Source organism: Zootoca vivipara, chromosome 4 (genome assembly GCF_963506605.1).
Source record: "Zootoca vivipara chromosome 4, rZooViv1.1, whole genome shotgun sequence".
Classification (NCBI taxonomy): Eukaryota; Metazoa; Chordata; class Lepidosauria; order Squamata; family Lacertidae; genus Zootoca; species Zootoca vivipara.
Window position 1 is genome coordinate 75,891,238 of NC_083279.1, and position 20,312 is coordinate 75,911,549.

The 20,312-nt window shown below is 44.5% G+C and overlaps 1 non-coding gene across 1 annotated transcript; it reads left to right on the forward strand.

Moving 5' to 3' along the window:
* Positions 1-18,556: 18,556 nt before the first annotated feature.
* TRNAT-UGU (transfer RNA threonine (anticodon UGU)) lies at positions 18,557-18,625 on the forward strand. The gene has a single exon. It is a non-coding gene; the product is annotated as a tRNA-Thr (tRNA).
* The last annotated feature ends 1,687 nt before the right edge of the window (positions 18,626-20,312 follow it).

Sequence of the window (20,312 nt, forward strand, 5' to 3'; positions counted from 1 at the left end):
TTACCTTCCCGCTGTAGCAGTTCCTATTTATCTACTTGCATTTTGACGTGCTTTCGAACTGCTAGGTTGGCAGGAGCTGGGACCGAGCAACGGGAGCTCATCCTGTCGCAGGGATTCAAACCGCTGACCTTCTGATCAGCAAGCCCTAGGCTCAGCGGTTTAACCCACAGCGCCATAGACTGGCTTTAACAAAGTGCATCTGTTTTACTTTAGAAGCAGTCCTGCCATCAGTTACACGTGAACAAATCCTGTTTTATTCAGTGGGGTTTATAAGTTCCTAAGTGGGTACGGAACTGAAGCCTTTGACTATACAGCAGACTGCTTAGCATCTTGCAGATCTTGAATATATGAATTACACTAATCTTCTAGATAGACCGGTTCTGCATGTATGTCATGCATAAAGCTTCACCTCAACGAACCTGTTATTCAGATGGGAACTAATAGTGTGATACTTGTTTTAAACAATGCCAGTCAATGAACAATATGATTATGTATGAGATTGGCTTTCGCCATTTCCCATCACAAGCCCCAGAACATGAATGTACATTACCTTTTTTCAGGTGATGTCAGTCAATAGAAGGGGCCAGGAAACCAATCAGTCCATTTTTTCCCTCATTTAAAGGGAAAGACCATCCAGCCACCAGTATAGCTCTGAACCACTGCAATTCAGAGCATATTGAAACACAGGCAAAGAGCAGAAACAGAAAAGAGGATGAGTGATGGGGCCTCAGAAGGTAAGCAGCAGTAGGAGGTGGTGTGGCATTTGTATCCTTCTTTGCTGCTTACTTATTGCTATAACTAACAGTGTGTGATCTCTAGGTTGACACTCTTGAAACCATCGTTGAAATCCCCGCCCAGATTTCAAACCATGGTTTGAGAAATGTCTGTCACAAAATGGCAATCTGAATTGGCCCCAGTGGGTTTGAAATCACGAGTCTTCACCTGTCTAGAAGAGCTTATGTTGTAAATGTCAGCGCAAGACACCTGACATGGGATGTGTAGCTCAAAACCTCAGGGAAAACAACTAACCTACTGCCAAGTCCCTGCCACACTTTCATTAACAGTGATCCTTTCTTGTGGTTGAGATACAAGTGTGACATTTCTGTCTAATAAGCAGAGAAGAGAGCTCTTTTCAGGTCCATGCCGATAATAGTAGGTGCTTGGCTTTCCACTCAGGTACTTGCATTTCAAAAAAAGAGAGAAGCAGCAGCAGCAAGCAAATATTAGGTTGTAATACTCATAGCAGCTCACTGCTTAATCCAAATCTAAATTTTCAGTATTTACCAAAAAGACATCGCCTTGATGTGTGTGTACACAATTGCTTAGGATTTACTGAACCAGATACTAGCTGAGAACATTCTCCCAAGGTTCATTGCAGGGAGGAGGAAGGCCTGTTGCTTTGGCATGGAAGTCACTGAATAGGGAATTGTTGTTGTTGTTGTTGTTGTTTTTTAGAATAAGTCATTTGTCTTGTCTTTAAGGCATCCTTTAAATCAGGAATGGGGAAGCTGGATCTCTCCAGCTCCCATCAGCGCCAACTGGCATGGCCAATGCTCAGGAAGGATGACGAAACATTTGGAGGGCCACAGGTGGATTAGGATACCTCAGATCTTCTTGTATTTTGAGCATGGGCACTTCCTATGTGACCCCAGTACAGTTCCATGGTCACAGTCCTACTGATTCATGCAAAGCAGGGCATGGAGCTGCCTTTGCAGTGGCTGGGGTGGGGTGGGGAGAGACAACTTATGAGGAACGGCTTAGGGAGCTGGGTATGTTTAGCCTGGAGAAGAGAAGGTTAAGGGGTGATATGATAGCCATGTTCAAATATATGAAAGGATGTCATATGGAGGAGGGAGAAAGGTTGTTTTCTGCTGCTCCAGAGAAGCGGACACGAAGCAATGGATTCAAACTACAAGAAAGAAGATTCCACCTAAACATTAGGAAGAACTTCCTGACAGTAAGAGCTGTTCGGCAGTGGAATTTGCTACCAAGGAGTGTGGTGGAGTCTCCTTCTTTGGAGGTCTTCAAGCAGAGGCTTGACAGGCATATGTCAAGAATGCTTTGATGGTTTCCTGCTTGGCATGGGGTTGGACTGGATGACCCTTGTGGTCTCTTCCAACTCTATGATTCTATGATTCTAACTGCTAGACCCTCATTGCTAATGGGCAACAGAGGAAGAGCAGGACAGATGCATTAACCCTACAAGGTACTGCATGTGACTGATGGGTCAGTCCACGAAAGACCCAACAACCAATGCTCTCAGATTCTGGCTGTGGTGGATACCGGAGATATCACACATTGGGCCACTTCCCTAACCCTTTCATCATTGCATCCAGTACATATGAATTTATTAAATTTGGATACTGCCCTTCATCCAAATGTCTCAGGGCAATCCACAGCATAAAAACACAAGATAAAAACACAAGATACATAATAAAAACAATGTTTTATCGGCTGCCAGCCATAATGTGCCTCTTCCCTTCTACACAATAAACTTCTAGAATGAGCAGTGCGTGGGTGTACAAGGGCTTGGGTTGCTGGATGTCTGGCTGGGCACAGATTGGCACAATTGTTGGATGGTGGCAGTGAACACCTTGCATGCTCTGCAGATGTCCTTGGGTGATTTGGTTGTCCACAGCCTTTGGTCCTGTGCTCTCTGCATACATAGGGCAGGGTTGGGTCATCCCTGGAGTTATTTATTTGATATTTTCCCCAGGTAGTTTAAGTACTTGTCTCATAATGAAGCTTAAGCCAAGCAAAAGGCTGCTTTTATAAGAGAAATCACTGCTGAACGTTCCATATTCCAAACAATACAGTAATGGTTCCTTAGTAACAAAGATATTACATAGGACTGTAAATAAGGTAGAATTTAGTCAGGTCTAATCAGCAACTATTCAGCTCCTGAGTAAAGACAACATTAAAGCTTATTTAATCCTTAAGTGTTCCTCTCCTGGTTTACCAGGACAAAAAATGTCCATTTAGGAACACACACACACACACACACACACAGCTGCTTTATACATATATATTTTTGATCAAAACAAATAAGCACAACTGTTACCTGCACAAAGATAAATCTACTTGTATGTTAAATGAATTCAGCTTTTGCCATAGTTTGTCCATTGACTTTTTCTATCATTCCTCATAAAGCGCAGTAGATTAATGATATGTTCAATAGCCCCAGACCTTCATTTTTAATGTGGCAGGTTAAGGCACGAACAGTTTCAACATCAATAAGCAAAATGCAAAATGAAGCAACTCAGTTATCACAATGTTAACTTTAAAATTGCAGTGAAGCAGAAGGTCCTAGAATTCTTAGATTAAAACGGATATGTACAAGAAAGTGGCCAAAATTGCAACCAGGTTGTTAAACCTGTACCACAGTGGCTCTTGTTTAGGGTGTAGGTTTATTATATATTATTATTATCATTAGTTAGAGTTCTATCCCGCCTTGCTGTCGAATGGTACTCAGGACAGTCAACAATAATACCAATGTAATAAAATACAATGAAATAGCAATAAAAAAATTGTTTTGCATACAAGGCATTCCAGCTTCAATCTTTGGTATCTCTAGGTAGGCCTGGAAGAGACTCCCCTTGCGATTGAGAGCAGCTGCTGGTTAGAGTAGACAAGGCTGCATAGCTGCCAAGTTTTCCCTTTTCTCGTGAGGAAGCCTATTCAGCATAATGGAAAATCCCTTTTAAAAAGGGATAACTTGGCAGCTATGCAAGGCTGAGCTGGATGGACTAATATAAGGCAGCATCTTATGTACGCTTTCCCAACACTGCTAAAATATTGCAGATGGCAGGGTGAGAGTGAGTGGCTTGCCTAAGGCCACCTGGCAGAGGAAACATTTGACCCAGGCATTTCTCGATCTTAAACTTTATGCTACAGCAGTTCTAAGCATCTGCCTTGAAGTATGACATCCATCTTGTTACATACCGGTACCTGTACATAAATAAAATAAAGCACTGGAGAGTTGGCTTTGATCACTCTGTTTTTGGTGTTTCCCAGATAGAAATACTCTTTGGTTTCCCATGCTGGCCCTTGCTTTAGACTAAATTTACTTGGAAGAACTCTCTTCTTTTGGGCTATTCCCAAGAGAAAGTGAGGCTATTTTGGTCTTACATGCTTGATCTCCTTATGGAGGAACTTGCCATTGGTGTAATTACAGTGGATAGCCTAAGTAGATATCACACAGGTGTCAAATTCTGAAACTGTGTGTTCCTCAGCCTGCTGAGTCATTGTTCTGGCACCGGGAATCTTTCCCCCTTCATTGACTGCTAATTATTCATCTACAGCATCATACAGCATTGTGCCACTATTGCTATACAGCTCAAGCTGGTTTATCCCATTTAACAACCAGCAAGGGATTCAGGAGCGAGAGAAGTCATTAGGATGGTATGGTATTTTTTTAAAACACACACACACACACACACACAGAGGAAATATTTTCTTTCAAGCAAAATCTGCTGAAATGTGTGTCTCTAAATTTATGACTGATATAAATCAAAGATGTGAGAAGCGTAAAGGTACCGTAACTTCATCGTCAGAGAAATTGCTTAGAAGCCTGCAGTTTGGAGCCAATGGAATGTTATGGAGAGTGCCAAACCTAACATTTAGTAAATAATAATGATATGTGGTTATAATATTATTATTATTTCTTACTATTGTATGTATTTTTGTGTTTTTATATGTAAACTTCCCTGTGATCCTTGGATGAAGGCAAGTATAGAAATCCAATAAATAATAAGTAAGTAAGAAGATCTAGGTTCAACAAGGAATGAAGGTAAGCAGATCGCCTTGGATTGCCATTATCTCTTACCTAACTTACCTAAAATGGGATCGATAACACTATTATGCATTCCTGACATCCTTGGAGGAAGGATGGGATCCAAAATGTGGATGGATGCTTCTGCTGTGTGGAAGAAAAACTTCAAGCAGATTAGAAATAATTATGTAATGCTGGCATGTAAATTAAGTACTTAAACTGCCATCCCAAATGCACTTACCTAAGGGCAAGTGCCATTTAGAAAGTGAATAAGGATCCATAGAAGTACATCACTGTGAGTCACTTGTCTAATGCTGCCATGTCAAACACCATTTTTTAAAAAATTCTTTTTTAAAAAAAATGCATGACGCTCTCACACATATGTATCTTTCAAGCATTTGTTTCTGACTGTTTCCAGTAACATGTTCAAGAGTGACACACCAGGCTGATTTGGGAACTAATTGACTGAAGTCCTAAGGGAAAATCATCATAATAAAATCCACCCTCACATCTGGAAACTAGGTCAGTTGATGCTCCTGTCGGTTACTGAGTGAGACCAGTGTCTCTCTCTCTCTCTCTCTCTTTCTGTGTGTGTGTGTGTCTTGGAGTCAAGCATTCATAGCCTGTATTTCCCATGAGGCAGAACAGTGGGGTCTTTCATGTTGGGATGTGAATAGATGCTAGGAAAGGATATATTTATTAATGTTATTATGGCTCAACTGTGAAGGGGGGAGCTTGGGAGTTGGGAGACTGGGTGGGAACGTGTTTGGATGGAAACTTTTATTCATGCCAGAGATGAAAGTGGGGCTCCTGTACTCCCCTCATTATAAGCCCCTAGATTTGTATCTGAACCCCAGAAGTATAGGTTTTGCTAGTATCTCTAGCATTTAATAAAAGAGTGAGTTGGAGCATTCCCCCCCCCCTTATTAGTTGTCTCTACCTTCAGAACAAATAGATGATCTGATTCCTTTCTGTAAAGGATACTTTTGTGGCCTGATCTTATATGAGTTTATTCAGAGGTTACGTCCCATTTTGTTCAATGGTCCCTCCCCTGCTATACACACAATGTCAGTGTGCACAGGATTGCAGCACTGGTTCCCATGTCTAGATTGGTTTGAAGATAATATGAGCTAAATGTTCCCAGGCTGAGTGGCACTGATGCTGGGGGTTATTACATAAGTGCTTGACTACAAGCACATTTTGCATCTCAGTCTACGTTACTGAGCCTTGGCAGGGCCAAGTCACATGATTGCCAGGCTCATGGTAATCACACCAAATTCCTGAATGTGTCAGCTCATTGTGTGCAGTTGAGCAGGCATATGCAAGGTTAAGCTTTTCATAACCCCTGAAACCCACCCCCACCCCCCGTTTTTAAATGGTATTTGCTGTGTTGCAAAAGCTTAATCCTGTTCATGGCAGAGGCTGTGTTACATCGTGGGGCACCCATCCCATGACCTCAAACACTATTGATCTCTGGCCCTGCCCTGCTTTAAATGGGACCTGATCTGCAGCCTCTTTGCTCGCCACTCCCAAATTCAGGACTTAGCTGACCTTCACACAATAGCCATTTAGTTTACACTATCCATACAGGGATAGCATGGATCAGGAAAGAAATACAATCATTTTATGGGGCGGAGCAAAAGGAGTGACAAAGATGCATGAGATTCTCTATAGGAATCCCACCCACAACAACACAAGACTTCCTGACAGTAGAAGTTTGGCAGGAATCATACCTGCCTTCTTTTAAATGCTCTCAGAAAACAGTGTGGCGATGCGTTGGCAGGGGTGGGGGGGGGAGAAGCAAGTGAGGGCAGGTTAAGACTGCATGGCAGTTTAAGTCCTCTGGTGATAGACGGGAGGGAAAGAGGAGGATTTGGGGAGGAGGCAGATGGAACTGACTGGGAGTAAAGGGGCATTTGGAGGAATGAGAGGGAATATTGGAGGGGGCAGAGGTAGGTGTGTGACAATTGTAGGCCGCCAGTGCTGGAGGAGGAAGAAATCTGGAGAGGTGGAAGAACTTGGGAGGAGGCAGGTGGAAGTGGTTGGGTTAAAGGGGGCATAGCTGCCAAGTATCCCGTATCCGCCGGGAAAACCCCTTTTTTCTTACCGTTTCCCGGCGGTCTCCCGTTTGGTGATTAATCCCGGCATTCTCCCTTAAATTCGCTTCTTCCCGGCGGCCATTTTTCTGGTGCCGCTTTGCCCTTCTATGGGCACCAGAAAATGGCGACGCCGGCGCCGGAAGTCGCTTCTGCGCATGACCGAAAGTTGCGTGACGCGACTTCCGGTGGTGCTTCGCCCTTCTATGGGCATCAGAAAATGGCGGCGCCGGCGCCGGAAGTCGCTTTTACATGTTTCCGGTCATGCGCGGAAGCGACTTCCGGCGCTGGCACCGCCATTTTCTGATGCCCATAGAAGGGCGAAGCGCCACCGGAAGTTGCGTCACGCAACTTCCGGTCATGCGCGCGCTGCCGATCCCGGATCTTTACGACCCGGACTTGGCAGCTATGAAAGGGGGGCATTTGCAGTGCTGCAGAGGAGCAAGAAGGAATGAAAGGGAATATGTGTCAGAGGCAGGTAGGTTCTGGAGAGGGTTGTGTCTTTGATAAATGGCTGAAGGAGGTTTAAAGGAAGAGCTGTAGGTGTGTGTGTGTGTGAGAGAGAGAGAGAGAGAGAGAGAGAGAGAATCCCCTGCAGTGAGATTTCATATTTAGGCTAACTGTAGCACCTCCTCTGAGACCCTCTCTCCTCCATATGCTTCCCTGCTTCTATTTTGTAGTCATAGAGAGTGGAAAAATGAATGAGTCACTTCAATGCATGGAAGGGGAAGAGGATCACATTTGACGTAATGCCAAAACGTTCCATATTCATACAGATCCCAATAATTCGTAACTCCTATAATCTCTAAAATCAGGGGAAATGCAGTGGGGGAATATTGCACATACTGATGGATTCATATAGGACTGTTTTTAAATTGGCTTTTACTGGTGCAATTTCTTTGAGTCTGACTTGCGCAGGAAAACCGTGTCCTATGTTTTTCAAAGACACAGAGATTTGTGCCTTAGTTTATCGGTTGAGTGCAATCACTCCCCTAATTCTCTATGAACACATTCAAGGAGCACAACTGTTTCACATCACATATCATTGCTGGAAGCCTACCATTTAGACCTCTATAAACCAAACACGATGAATATAATGGGCATTCCCGCAGAGCCAAGGTAAAGTAGTTTATATGTGTGTGTGTGTGTGTGTGTGTGTGTGTGTGTGTGTGTGTGTGTGCGACTGTTGAGAAACGCTCCAAAAAGATCATTGAATAGGGCAGATGAATGCCTGGCATTCTCATTCAATACACCTTTCCCCTGCTTCCAGAGGGCCGCTGCCATTTTTTCACCTAAAGAGCCTCTGATAATGGGAAAAAAACACATCTATCAATAGAGAAGTGCGTCTTTGAGCATGCAACATAACTACTAAAGATACAACTGAACTCCTCTGCAAAGTAAAGAGGTCATGTAAGTTAATTATGTCATTTCCTTTCCCATTTAATAAGAAATAAAGTTGCCATGGAGACTGACTAGATATAGAATCCCACTTTCATGACTAAAACAACTATGAGGAGAGAAGTAGGTGGAAGCACAATGCTTGTTTTGCACAATGCAACAAAAAGAGGGAGCAACCTCTAGGACCTTTTTCAGAAGGCACAAAGGACAAGGAAGACATCGGGGGTGGGGAGACTTTTTGGCACATGCAAGAAGTCTATTTTCTCTGGCTATACTCAGTCTTGCTGTTTCCAGCCTGGAATGACAAATAGTAACATACTATCCAAGACCCATATTTTAAGATGTGGGCAAATATCAGGGTTTCAGCTATTTCTCTGTGGAAAAAAAACCCTCATCCAGCTAACCAGTTTATGTATTCCTACATAATGTTATGCTGAGATCTGTCCTCCAATTTCACAAAGCTTTCTTCCCTTGCAAAAGATGCTTCCATATTTTTTTTATTCCTAATTCTCATGGCACATAGAATTGTAGAGTTGGAAGGGAACCCAAGGGTCATCTAGTCCAACCCCCTGCAATGCAGGAATCTCAACTACATCATACATGACAGATGGCCACTCAGTCACTGTTTAAAAACGTCCAAGGAAGACGAGGCCACATGCCGAATGGCAATATCTTCAATTACAACATTCATTGGTGTTTATTTATGGACCATCTGCTTTGAGAGCTTCAGCATCTCCTATATTGTCAGAGGAAATTACTGTATCCTTACAGAAAGTCAAGCCCATAACTGTTGTTTATAAATGCTTAATGGACCTTTGAGGAACTTGGAGAGTTGTTGAATGGGGAATTAGAAGTATTACACAGCTTAAACAAAATTTGCCTTAGAATCTTTATCTTTAGGATTGAAATTGGGACTGATCCAGCAGAAATTAATATCATGGGTATAGTGGACTCCACAAGATCTGTATAGAAAGGCACTGTCCATTGCAGATAGATTCGAGACGTTAGACCTGCCATAAGTCCAGGACATGGGTGGCGCTGTGGTCTAAACCACTGAGCCTCTTGGGCCTGCTGATCAGAAGGTCAGTGGTTCAAATCCCCACTACGGAGTGAGCTCCCATTGCTCTGCCCCTGTTCCTGCCAACCTAGCAGTTCAGAAGCATACCAGTGCAAGAAGATAAATAGCAGGAAAGTAAATGTTGTTTCTGTGTGCTCTGGCTCTTGTCACGGTCCTCTGTGAACCAGAAGCGGTTTAGTCATGCTGGCCGCATGACCCGGAAAGCTGTCTGTGGACAAACGCTGTCTCCCTTGGTCTGAAAGCAAGATGAGTACCACAATCCCATAGTTGCCTTTGACTGGACTTAATCATCTAGGCATCCTTTACCTTTTTACCTTTTACCTTATGTCCGGTCAATTGAAAAACTTTTGGGGTGTCCTGGTTTTTATCTGGCAGGTGTAATGCTGAATATGCCTCACAGAACTACATGATGAGGGCTATTCCAGTGATATACTGCATTTTTTTGGTCTGAAGTGGCTGTCCTTAAGAAATTTGCATTGGTGAAAGCCTTGAGATTTGCAGGCGCTCATGTTCTTTTAAACTATATTCCCACAGTATGGGGTTTAATGGCAGGGTAACAAAAATGGATTTTGCGAGCCCTTATGGTCACTAAGAGACTTATACTTTGAGCCTGGAATGATAAACACCTGTCATCTATCACTCAATGGCCTGAGGAACTCAGTGCCTTGGCTACATTTGAACATATTTCTTACAGAAGTCCACTTTGTGTGGGTTTCTATCGGGACACTTGGAGGGCTTTTTTTAACCTTTATGTTTAACCCAAGATGGATGCACTGATTGTTATTGCACCCTTAATGCGAGCTGATGGTGGTGTTATTATTTTTCTTTCTTTTTCTTCCATTCATTCTCTTTCATTTTCAATCCCCTTTCACTTTTTCTTTCCCCTTTGTTAAATTTGCAAATAAAAAAATTAATAGAAATAAAAAAACCAAAAAAGAAAGAAAATGCAGAGGATTTGGGCGTATGTGCACATTAGAGTAGAGCTCATTTAACTGCAGGCCTTTGACAATAAAGTAATTGAAATTATTTTAATTCTTATCACTCGTGTCATAGAGGGAGTCAAACGTGCTTTTTTCATTAAACTACGTGAATGATTAAATGGACTAATCCATGCATTTTAAAATAAAATTAGTTATTGGTCTCCCAGCGATCTTTGCAAAAAGTTAATAAGTGTGCCAACATTCAATGAGATTAAGATGCAGATTATATTTCTGTTGGTGTAGGAGAAAGATCTAACACCCACTCAGAAGACCCACTGGTTAAATGGAGCTTATTCCAAAATAACTATGCATATGCATAGCAGGGGTAGCCAATGTGGTGCCCTCCATATATTATGAAATTCAATTCCAATCATCCCTAGGTTTAATGGACTGGCTGGGTACAAAGGAATAGTGGGAGGCACCAGCTGGGGAACCCCCAAGGTAACCCCAAGGGGAAGAACGCTCAGACCCAGGGGATTGGTGGTGGGATGACGATGAGTGGTCAGCGGGAGGAGAGGGAGCAGACCAGGAGGACGAGGTGTCAGAAGCTGAAGAGGTAACGGGGTTTAGTGAGCAGGGAGAGGCTGTGGCAGAGAGCAGTCCAGAGGCAGAGGAAAAGTGGAGGCTGGAGAGGAGTGGAGCCAAGAGGCAGAGATCAAGCAGGCTGCTGAAGAAGCCAGGGAGTCTCACCCTCCTGCTGTGACCAGCTCCCCTCCCCTCTGGTCTCCCAGAACACAAAGAGGAATGAAGAGAGCAGAGCAAAGAGAGACAAAACGAAGGAGCCTCAGGTTGCTTGACCTGAGGGAGAAGGAATATAGTTGTGGGAAGGCAGGGACCTTCAGTCCTCGCAACTGCCTCATTGGGACAAGATGCACTGGGAAGAGTTGCTGGGCTCCTTATAATAATAATAATAATAATAATTTATTATTTATACCCCGCCCATCTGGCCAGGTTCCCCCAGCCACTCTGGGTGGCTTCCAAAAAAACAGAAATTCTAAAATACAAAAATCCATCAAACATTAAAAGCTTCCCTAAACAGGGCTGCCTTGAGATGCCTTCTAAAGGTCTGGTAATTGTTCTCTTTGACCTCTAGTGGGAGGGCATTCCACAGGGTGGGTGCCACTACCGAGAAGGCCCTCTGCCTGGTTCCCTGTAACTTGGCTTCTCGTAATGAGGGAACCGCCAGAAGGCCCTCGGAGCTGGACCTCAGTGTCCGGGCAGAACGATGGGGGTGGAGACGCTCCTTCAGGTATACCGGACCGAGGCCATTTAGGGCTTTAAAGGTCAACACCAACACTTTGAATTGTGCTCGGAAACGTACTGGGAGCCAATGTAGGTCTTTTAGGACCGGTGTTATGTGATCTCGGCGGCCGCTCCCAGTCACCAGTCTAGCTGCCGCATTCTGGATTAGTTGTAGTTTCCGGGTCACCTTCAAAGGTAGCCCCACGTAGAGCGCATTGCAGTAGTCCAAGCGAGAGATAACTAGAGCATGCACCACTCTGGAGAGACAGTCAGTGGGCAGGTAGGGACTCAGCCTGCGTACCAGATGGAGCTGCTAAACAGCTGCCCTGGACACGGAGTTGACCTGTGCCTCCATGGACAGCTGTGAGTCTAAAATGACTCCCAGGCTGCGCACCTGGTCTTTCAGGGGCACAGTTACCCCATTCAGGACCAGAGAGTCCTCCACACCCGCCCGCCTCCTGTCCACCACAAACAGTACTTCTGTCTTGTCAGGATTCAATCTCAATCTGTTAGCCGCCATCCATCCTCCAACCGCCTCCAAGCACTCACACAGGACCTTCACCGCCTTCACTGGTTCTGATTTAAAAGAGAGGCCTGAGCTGTTTCGTTTCATGGAATAGTTAACTTCACTGGCGCCTTGTGAGTTTTATTACTGACCTGACCCTGGCACCCGCCTCTAATGCTAGGGCTGATGGGAATCTTAGTTAGCAGCAGTGCTTTTTTCTGGGGGTACGCAGGGGTACTCATACCCCTAAACATTTTGTGAATCTAATGGGAGAAGAAACTATTTTATTTTATTTTTTTAAAAAAATAGTTTCTTCTCTAGCACAGTGAACCGTCAGTTCCATTACTACCCCCGATGGCGGCCTAATTTCCTGTCACGTTTCCTGAGTCTCAGAAGGAAGCGAGTGTTTAATGTGTGAAGTAGGAATCGGAATCTAGCGCGGTGATTGGTCAGTTTCGTTGTTACCACCTCTGATGGCGGCTTCATTTCCTTTCCCAGTGATTTTCTTGAGTCAAAATGAGAGTACCCCTAAACATTTGTGTAGTAACAAAGCACTGGTCGGCAGTATCTGGAGTATGTAACATTGACTGCCCCTAGTGTGGTGTAGTGGTTAAGAGCGGTAGACTCATAATCTGGGGAACCGGGTTCATGTCTCCGCTCCTCCACATGCAGCTGCTGGGAGACCTTGGGCTAGTCACACTTCTCTGAAGTCTCTCAGCTCCACCTACCTCACAGAGTGTTTGTTGTGGGGGAGGAAGGGAAAGGAGAATGTTAGCCGCTTTGAGACTCCTTCGGGTAGTGATAAAGCAGGATATCAAATCCAAACTCTTCTTCTTCTTCTTCTTCTAGTGTACAAGATTAAATCTAGGGGCCATCATCATATATTTTAAGACCAATCTAAGTCTTCCCATGCTCCTAGAGGTGGAGCCAGACACAATAATAAAGAGTTGGCAGCAGACGCAGCGTAATTTTGAGGTTTGCAGGATGCCAAAGAAACAAAACTGCAAAAATAAAATCCTGAAGGGGCAGAAAAGAACCCAAACTGTTCTATAATAAAAAATGAATTGCATGGAATGGTGTGTGGTGTGTGTGTGTGTGTGTGTGTGTGTGTGTGTGAGAGAGAGAGAGAGAGAGAGATTGACAACTGGGTGGGAGTGTGGCGCAGAGTGGGATGGTTGGAACAGGAGGACATGCACATAGAGGGCTGGATCCAGAATGAGTCATGTTTAGAGTAGACACATTGAAATAAACGAAATAAAATAAAAATAAAAACTTAGTTGGTCTTTAAGGTGCTGCTGGAAGGAATTTTTGTTTGTTTTTTGTTTTGAAAACGTCAGACCAACACGGCTACCTACCTGTAACTGAAATAAACGAGTTAAGCCTTAAGTTAGAACATAAGAAGAGCCTGCTGGATCAGGCCAATAGCTCATCTAGCTCAGCATCTTTTTCTCACAGTGGCCGGCCAGATGCCTGAGAGAAACCTGCAATCAGGTTTCATGCACAAAATCACTCTCCCTTCCTGTGAACTGGTGTGAACTGGTATTCAGAAGCATTGCTTCCTTCAACTGTGGAAGTAAAGCATAGTCTAGTATTCATCAATAGCCGTCTCTTCCATTCATTCATTATTCATATATTTTATTGTATTGCAGTGTATTAATACATATACATACACATATCTATAAATAGACACACATGCACACCAGTCTGCATCCTCCTAGGGGGAAACAATATTTGATAACAGACTTTTAGGGGCAGTAATTAAGCTGATTTAAATCCAGCTGGCTGAATCTGTTTCGAATGTCATTATATTTGCTTTGAATTAAAAAAGAAAAGAAAGACAAGATATGCTTCCACTGCACACCCTCGTTTCCATTGACAGAGAGAGACTTTTTATTTTCTGCGGCTTTTCCCTTTTCTGTTTCCGAAAGCACATGATCATCCAGCTTTGCCCTCCTATTGATAACATTCTGAAGTGGCTGCAATTCTAAGCAGCACACCTGCCGATGCTATGTTTGCTTTTAACCGAAGTCCTGTTAGTCTGCCAGAGATAACATGAACAATTACGGATGCACAAATGGGTTCTTGGGGAAGCTGAAGCTGGGACCGGGCATCGGTTAAAACAACCAAATTAGGTGACCTTGAACAAAGCATTTAGAGGGGAAGTTTCAAAGAGATGCCTTTGAGTGCTTGGTGTGTCTCTCTGTGTGTAAATAATTTGGCAGGGCAGTTTAAAATGCTCAGAAAACAAGGTTACTCTTCAAAGCATATCTTGGCCATCTGTCTTTTCTTTCTTTCTTTTTTAAATTGGATCTGTTTTTGGGTTGCTAAATCCATCTGGATACTCAGGCTTTAGTGGACTTTGGAGGCACTGAAATTCAAAGCTGGCTCCTTTCCAAACAGTCTAGGTCTGTTTCTGCTTGTCTGTTTCTCCTGCTGCTACTCTCCTATGCTTTTCAAGGTCATTTCATCAGTTCTCCCTTCTAGCACCTGCAAACTGTGGACACAGTGCAAAAAACTCATCAGCAGGTGTAAAACAATTGAAATCTTCTTAACATTAACTAGAAGGTGTAGCTGACTGGGACACTCATTCTTAGTTGTTCCACGAAAAACAACTTTGGACTCAGCTATGATGATCTGAATTAGAGAATAGATGTTCTCACCCACCCTGAAACTTCCAAAATCCGACATTTGAACAATCAGCTTTCCAAAGAATCATTCAAAACCTGCAATTCAAATAGCAGATCTTCACTTTTATTCAGATTTCCGCTTTGAAAGTGTGCCAGGACCAGCAGCTTCCTCTATTGTGTAATGAAAAGAGCTCAATCCCTTTGAGTTAAATGAGACTTGGAAAGGGGTCAGTTCAGTGAACAGGATGCTGGGTGGTCCAGTTACAGAAACCATCATGTTCACAGCACGACACAAAACTTCACTGACTGCTGCAGGGAACATATGTGAATAGCTGCCATAATGTAATGTGGGCTCATTTCGCAAGGGCAAGCTGGCGATTTTCACAAGCTGCTTTTTCTTAACCTCTCCGCTTCATTGTGAAGAAATGGAACGTTACTTAGCTACAGATCTCAAATGACAACCACATTATTTGGATAATAGAGATATTTTCCCATGGACAAAACTTAACCGTGATCCTATACTTGCTGGGCAAGAAAGGATCTTTTCTGAAACCCCTTTATTATGGAAAAGTGTCATGTTAGAATAAAAAGAAACGCTGCTGTAGCTCTATCCTTTTGTTGATACAATATCCTCAGTGTAAGATGCAAACATTAATACACTTCCACACATAACAGCTGCAGGCAATGGCCCTCGCCTCCTCTGTCTCTTCCCCACAGCTGTAATGGAGAATAGGGTTCTTAATAGCTCTGCAGCCAATCATGGCACACAACCAGAAGTATCAGCCATAAAGCTCTGATCATGGACATCAAGGCATAGGCTATGGAGCTATGGCCCCACTGATGTCCCTAGAACTTAAAATATACTAGAAGAAGAAGAAGAAGAAGAAGAAGAAGAAGAAGAAGAAGAAGAAGAAGAAGAAGAAGAAGAAGAAGAAGAAGAAGAAGAAGTGGTGGTGGAGGAGTAGTAGTTTGGATTTGATGTCCCGCTTTATCACAACCCTAAGGAGTCTCAAAGCGGCTAACATTCTCCTTTCCCTTCCTCCCCCACAACAAACACTCTGTGAGGTGGGTGAGGCTGAGAGACTTCAGAGACGTGTGACTAGCCCAAGGTCACCCAGCAGCTGCATGTGGAGGAGCAGGGAATTGAACTGTACTAGCAGAAATTTGGTGACAGCCAATGCTCACAGCTAAATGGGAGTAGGATGACTGCTGGCACTTGAAGGCTACAGAGTTTCTAACCTTCCTCCACATATCTGCCTTTTGAAAAGCACCTTGATGATATGAGCTATAAATAAATTAAACAAACAAACAAACAAGTGGGAATTGTATAGGTGCAAATGCACCAGCAGGACCACAGATATAGCATGTTCTAAAGGCAATATTAGGCAGTAGCACCAGACAGCCTCACATTTTATGGCACATTAGTGGTGACATTTATCCTGGAAGCTCTCCAGCCAGTTCCTCTTCTTCAGGAGCAGAGGAAAGGGGAGTTTCGTGCTGTGAAGTGAGCACTCCCCTTTATAAAGCTAGCTTCTGCCTGTGTTCTTTGCCATATTTCTCAAGGTAGACCTCTGGGTAAACTTTACTTCCCAGGATTCCATAGGGAAGGAATGGGCTTTAAACATGGTGTTTTATGTTCATCAACTACCTCATCTTCCCAGGCAAAAATAAGTCCAGGCCCTTCTTGAGTTTCGTGAGCCTGGTGTGCACACAATAACATGTTTCCTGGGTGGGATGTGTGGCAGGTGGGGTGGGGGACACACACACACACACACACACACACACACACACACACTGTGAGCCTGAGAACATAAGAAAAACCTGCTGGATCAGGCTAATGTCCCATCTCATCCAGCAACCTGTTCTCACAGTGGCCACTCAGATGCCTGTGGGAAACCAGCAACCAGAATTTGACCACAAGAAAACTCTTCTCTCCTCTGGCTTTTCCAGCAACTGGTATTCAGAAGCATTGTTGCCTCCAACTGTGGAGGCAGAGCATAGCCATCATGTCTAATGGTTCTCTCCTCCATGAAATTATCCAATCCTCTTTTAAAGCCATCTAGATTGGTGGCCATTACTGCTTTCTGTGGGAGCAAGTTCCATAAATTTAACTACAGGTATGTGATGCATGAAGAAGTTTTATCTGTCCCAAATCTTCAGCTTTCAGCTTCACCAGAGAGAGCAGCAGCAGCAGCAGCAGCAAGACTGGGGAGAGGACTTTGTGTGGCAATGTCCCTCCTTCCCACATAATCAAGACTCGTGACACAGAGATTAAGATTTAATTGGGTGGTTAAGGCCACAACTTTATTGATAAGCATGTTGAGCGGAATTGGCTTAGGCGTTGGAACCTAACAGACTATATCCGACTCCAACCCGTGTGTTGGAGTCCTTGAGAAGTTAACCACCAGAAAGGAGCCCCGCGATGTAGATCTACTAGAGCTCCTCCTGTGGCCACCGAAGGGGCGTGCCCTACGGCCCAGGCAACTCCAGGCTCAGGACCAAGCGACGCCCCGGGAATCCTTTAACGGAATTACTTCTCCAAATTTGGGCAGCCGTTGACGTAATCTGCCCCTCCTCCATCTATTGTTATGCAAATTTCCAACGCCTAACCGCCTAACCTAAGTTGTGACGACATGCTACTGGGTAGGCGAAAAACCCATCATGGCTAGCCCAGTATGGGAAAAGTCCTACCCGGCCCGCTGACTAACCAGGCAACCGACTCCCGTCCATAGCAGCGTCCCCTTACCTCTTTTTAAGGGGTGGGTGGGCGGGTGAACTGTTCGCTCCGGCGAACAAGGGAGGAAAGAGGTCGGCTTCCCGCCTGCGGGGAGCTTTAAATCTGGCGGCTCCGCCCCGACCGTTCTCATTGGCTGGTCGGGGATGACGCAGGCGGGAAGCCACCATCGCGTAGGGGCTGAACTCGCAGCCCCTACGCGGTGGTGCAGTCGGTCGGCCCACAACGCCACTTCCGTCGCAGGCGCGGAAGTGGCTTTGGTCCACTAATCTCCTCCCACTGCTCTCAACAACAGCTCAGCCACTTCCATTCAGTTTTTCCAGGAGCTGCTGATACAATCTCCCTGATGAGGCCTACCAATCTCAAGGAAGTGAAACTTTTTAGACTGCTTTCATTGTTGCCTCATTTCACAATGTAAACTGCTCAGAGAAACTTTGTGTTGTGCATAAATATTCCAAATAGATCAATGACTCATTCAGTAAAAAAAAAACTTTGAAAGTGACTGTCTCCAACCCATGCTTTCAAAAAATGAACGTCTCACCTGAAAAGGGGCATTGTTTTTATTAAACGCACTGATTTCCTTTTGCCTTTTTCATGAACTGCCGAGGACCTCATTCATCTTTATAATCCAGGCAGAGTTTCTTGTGGGTGTAACATTTTATTTATTTGTTTTTTTTAAATTACGTTGCCTTCAAGGAGACTTGCCAATTCCATGGGACATCTATCAGCATGTGGGTGGAGTTTCAAACAGACAGATGCCTGTGGGAGGATTCTCTAGAATACATAGCGATAGAAAGAGACAAACAGGTCATTTTCTTGCTAATGTTGAATGATCTCCTCGCTCAGTCACTTTTGACTGGCAATTCCGCAATCCCTCATGCAAAATTGACAAGCAGACGGCACAGTGGGAGTTGCATTATCGTTTTCTGGATTCTATTTCCTTTGCTCTTATTTAATTCATAAATAACACATTCCCTTTTGCTGAAATGAAATCTCCATATTTAAAAATTCCTTGAATAGTATAGGAGCCCTATGCTGTGTCACAGTGAACATCATTCTAGAGAAGGCAGTCCTAATTTTTCAGAAAGGCCAAGTATCTTTATAGAAAAGGGAACTCTGGGAAGGGCTGTAGCTCAGTGGTAGAGCATCTGCTTTGTATGCAGAAGGTCCCAGGTTCAATCCCCAGCATCTCCAGGTAGGGCTGGGGAAGATTCTCTGCCTGAAGCCCTGAAGAGATGTTTCCTTCAGTACTGAGCCAGATGGACCAATGGCCCGACTCATTATAAGGCAGCTTCCTATGTTCCTTATAAGCAGTTCAATATCTGCGTCCATCAGCAGGCACAGTATGTAGCCTTTGGCAGGGATTCCACCACAAACTACTCTACAGGTGGGTGAGTGGCAGGCTAGAAACTAAATCCTGTGCATGCCTATGGCTGGGTGTGGTAGAGCTGAAATTCAGCATGGGCTAAATTTCCCCCACAGCCAGTCCCCGTGGCCACATTCCTCATACACATCTTGGTGTGCATGGTAACTTCTAAGAAGGGCTTTTGGGAAGACAATACTAGGCCAGTGTGGTGAAGTGGTTAGAGTGTTGAATTAGGACCTGAGAGACCAGGGTTCAAATACCCACTTGGCCATGGAGCTCAGTGTGTAACCTTGGGCCAGTCACTGCCTCTCCGGCTCACCTACCTCACAGGCTTGTTGTGGGGATTAAATGAAGATGGGGAGAAAGAACCATGTATACCTCCTAGAGCACCTTGGAGGAAAAGTTGGGCTATAAATGCAATAAATGATTAGTTTGATCTTGTATAAGGCCGCTTCCTTTCTTCCACAGCCACCTGCCCATAAGAAGAGCTGGATCTAGCCCTTATCTAGAGCTGCATCCTGTTTCCCATGGTGACTAACCAGATACCTACGGGAAGCCCACATGCAGGTCACTAGCAAAAAAACCTTCTGCTGCTGTTTCCTCCTGGCAACTGGTATTCAGTGCCATGCTACGTGTAGTGGCGGACTTTGGACTTTGACATTTCACTGGTGCCCTGAGTGATGCCTAAATTCCGTGCCCCCTCACTTGTCACTTTCCTTAGCTGCCACGTATCCCGTTTTTCGTGGGAAACCCCCGGATTTTAATCCGTTTCCCACTGTTCTCCCGAATGGAGAAAAATCCTGGAAATCCCCCGGATTTCCTACCTGCCAGGGAGCCTCCATTTTGGGTGCCGCTCTTCCCATGTGTGGGCACCAGAAATCGGGCAGAGCTGCACCGGAAGTCGCTTCTACGCATGCGCGACGGCCATCTTGGTGGTGGCCGCATTGCCCGATTTCTGGTGCCCACACATGGGAAGAGCGACCCCGGAAGTTGCTTCCACGCAACTTCCGGTGCCGCACCGCTGCTGATCCCGCATTTTTCAGCGGGAGACTTGGCAGGTATGGTCACTTTCCATTGTTAGTCATTATTGCAGCACCCCCTGTGGCACCCTCTCGGCTCAGCGCCCAGTGCAGGCAAGCAAATCCCCTAAATCTGTCTCTGCTACGTATGATACTGGAGGAAAAGTATAGTCATAAACCTAGTGACCTTTGATAGCCTTATCTTTTCAGGATTTCTAGCCAGTACAGTGATATTACAGTGCCTTCATAGTTTGTCTTTCAGTGAGTTTTGCCATTTCTTAAAAACAACTCCTCTGTTATTCAACTTGCTGCCTTTGCCTTGCATGGTGGTGCTGCAGTTGTCTCATTGCGTGGGTGAATAAAGTGCCACCTCCATATCCTTTCCTGTGAGAAAGTGTGTACATCGACATTATCCTCAAAATCACGAAACAGAAGCTCAAATGCTGGCATATTGAGCAATCATATTCATTATTGCTTTCTGATTTCTAAGCTGACT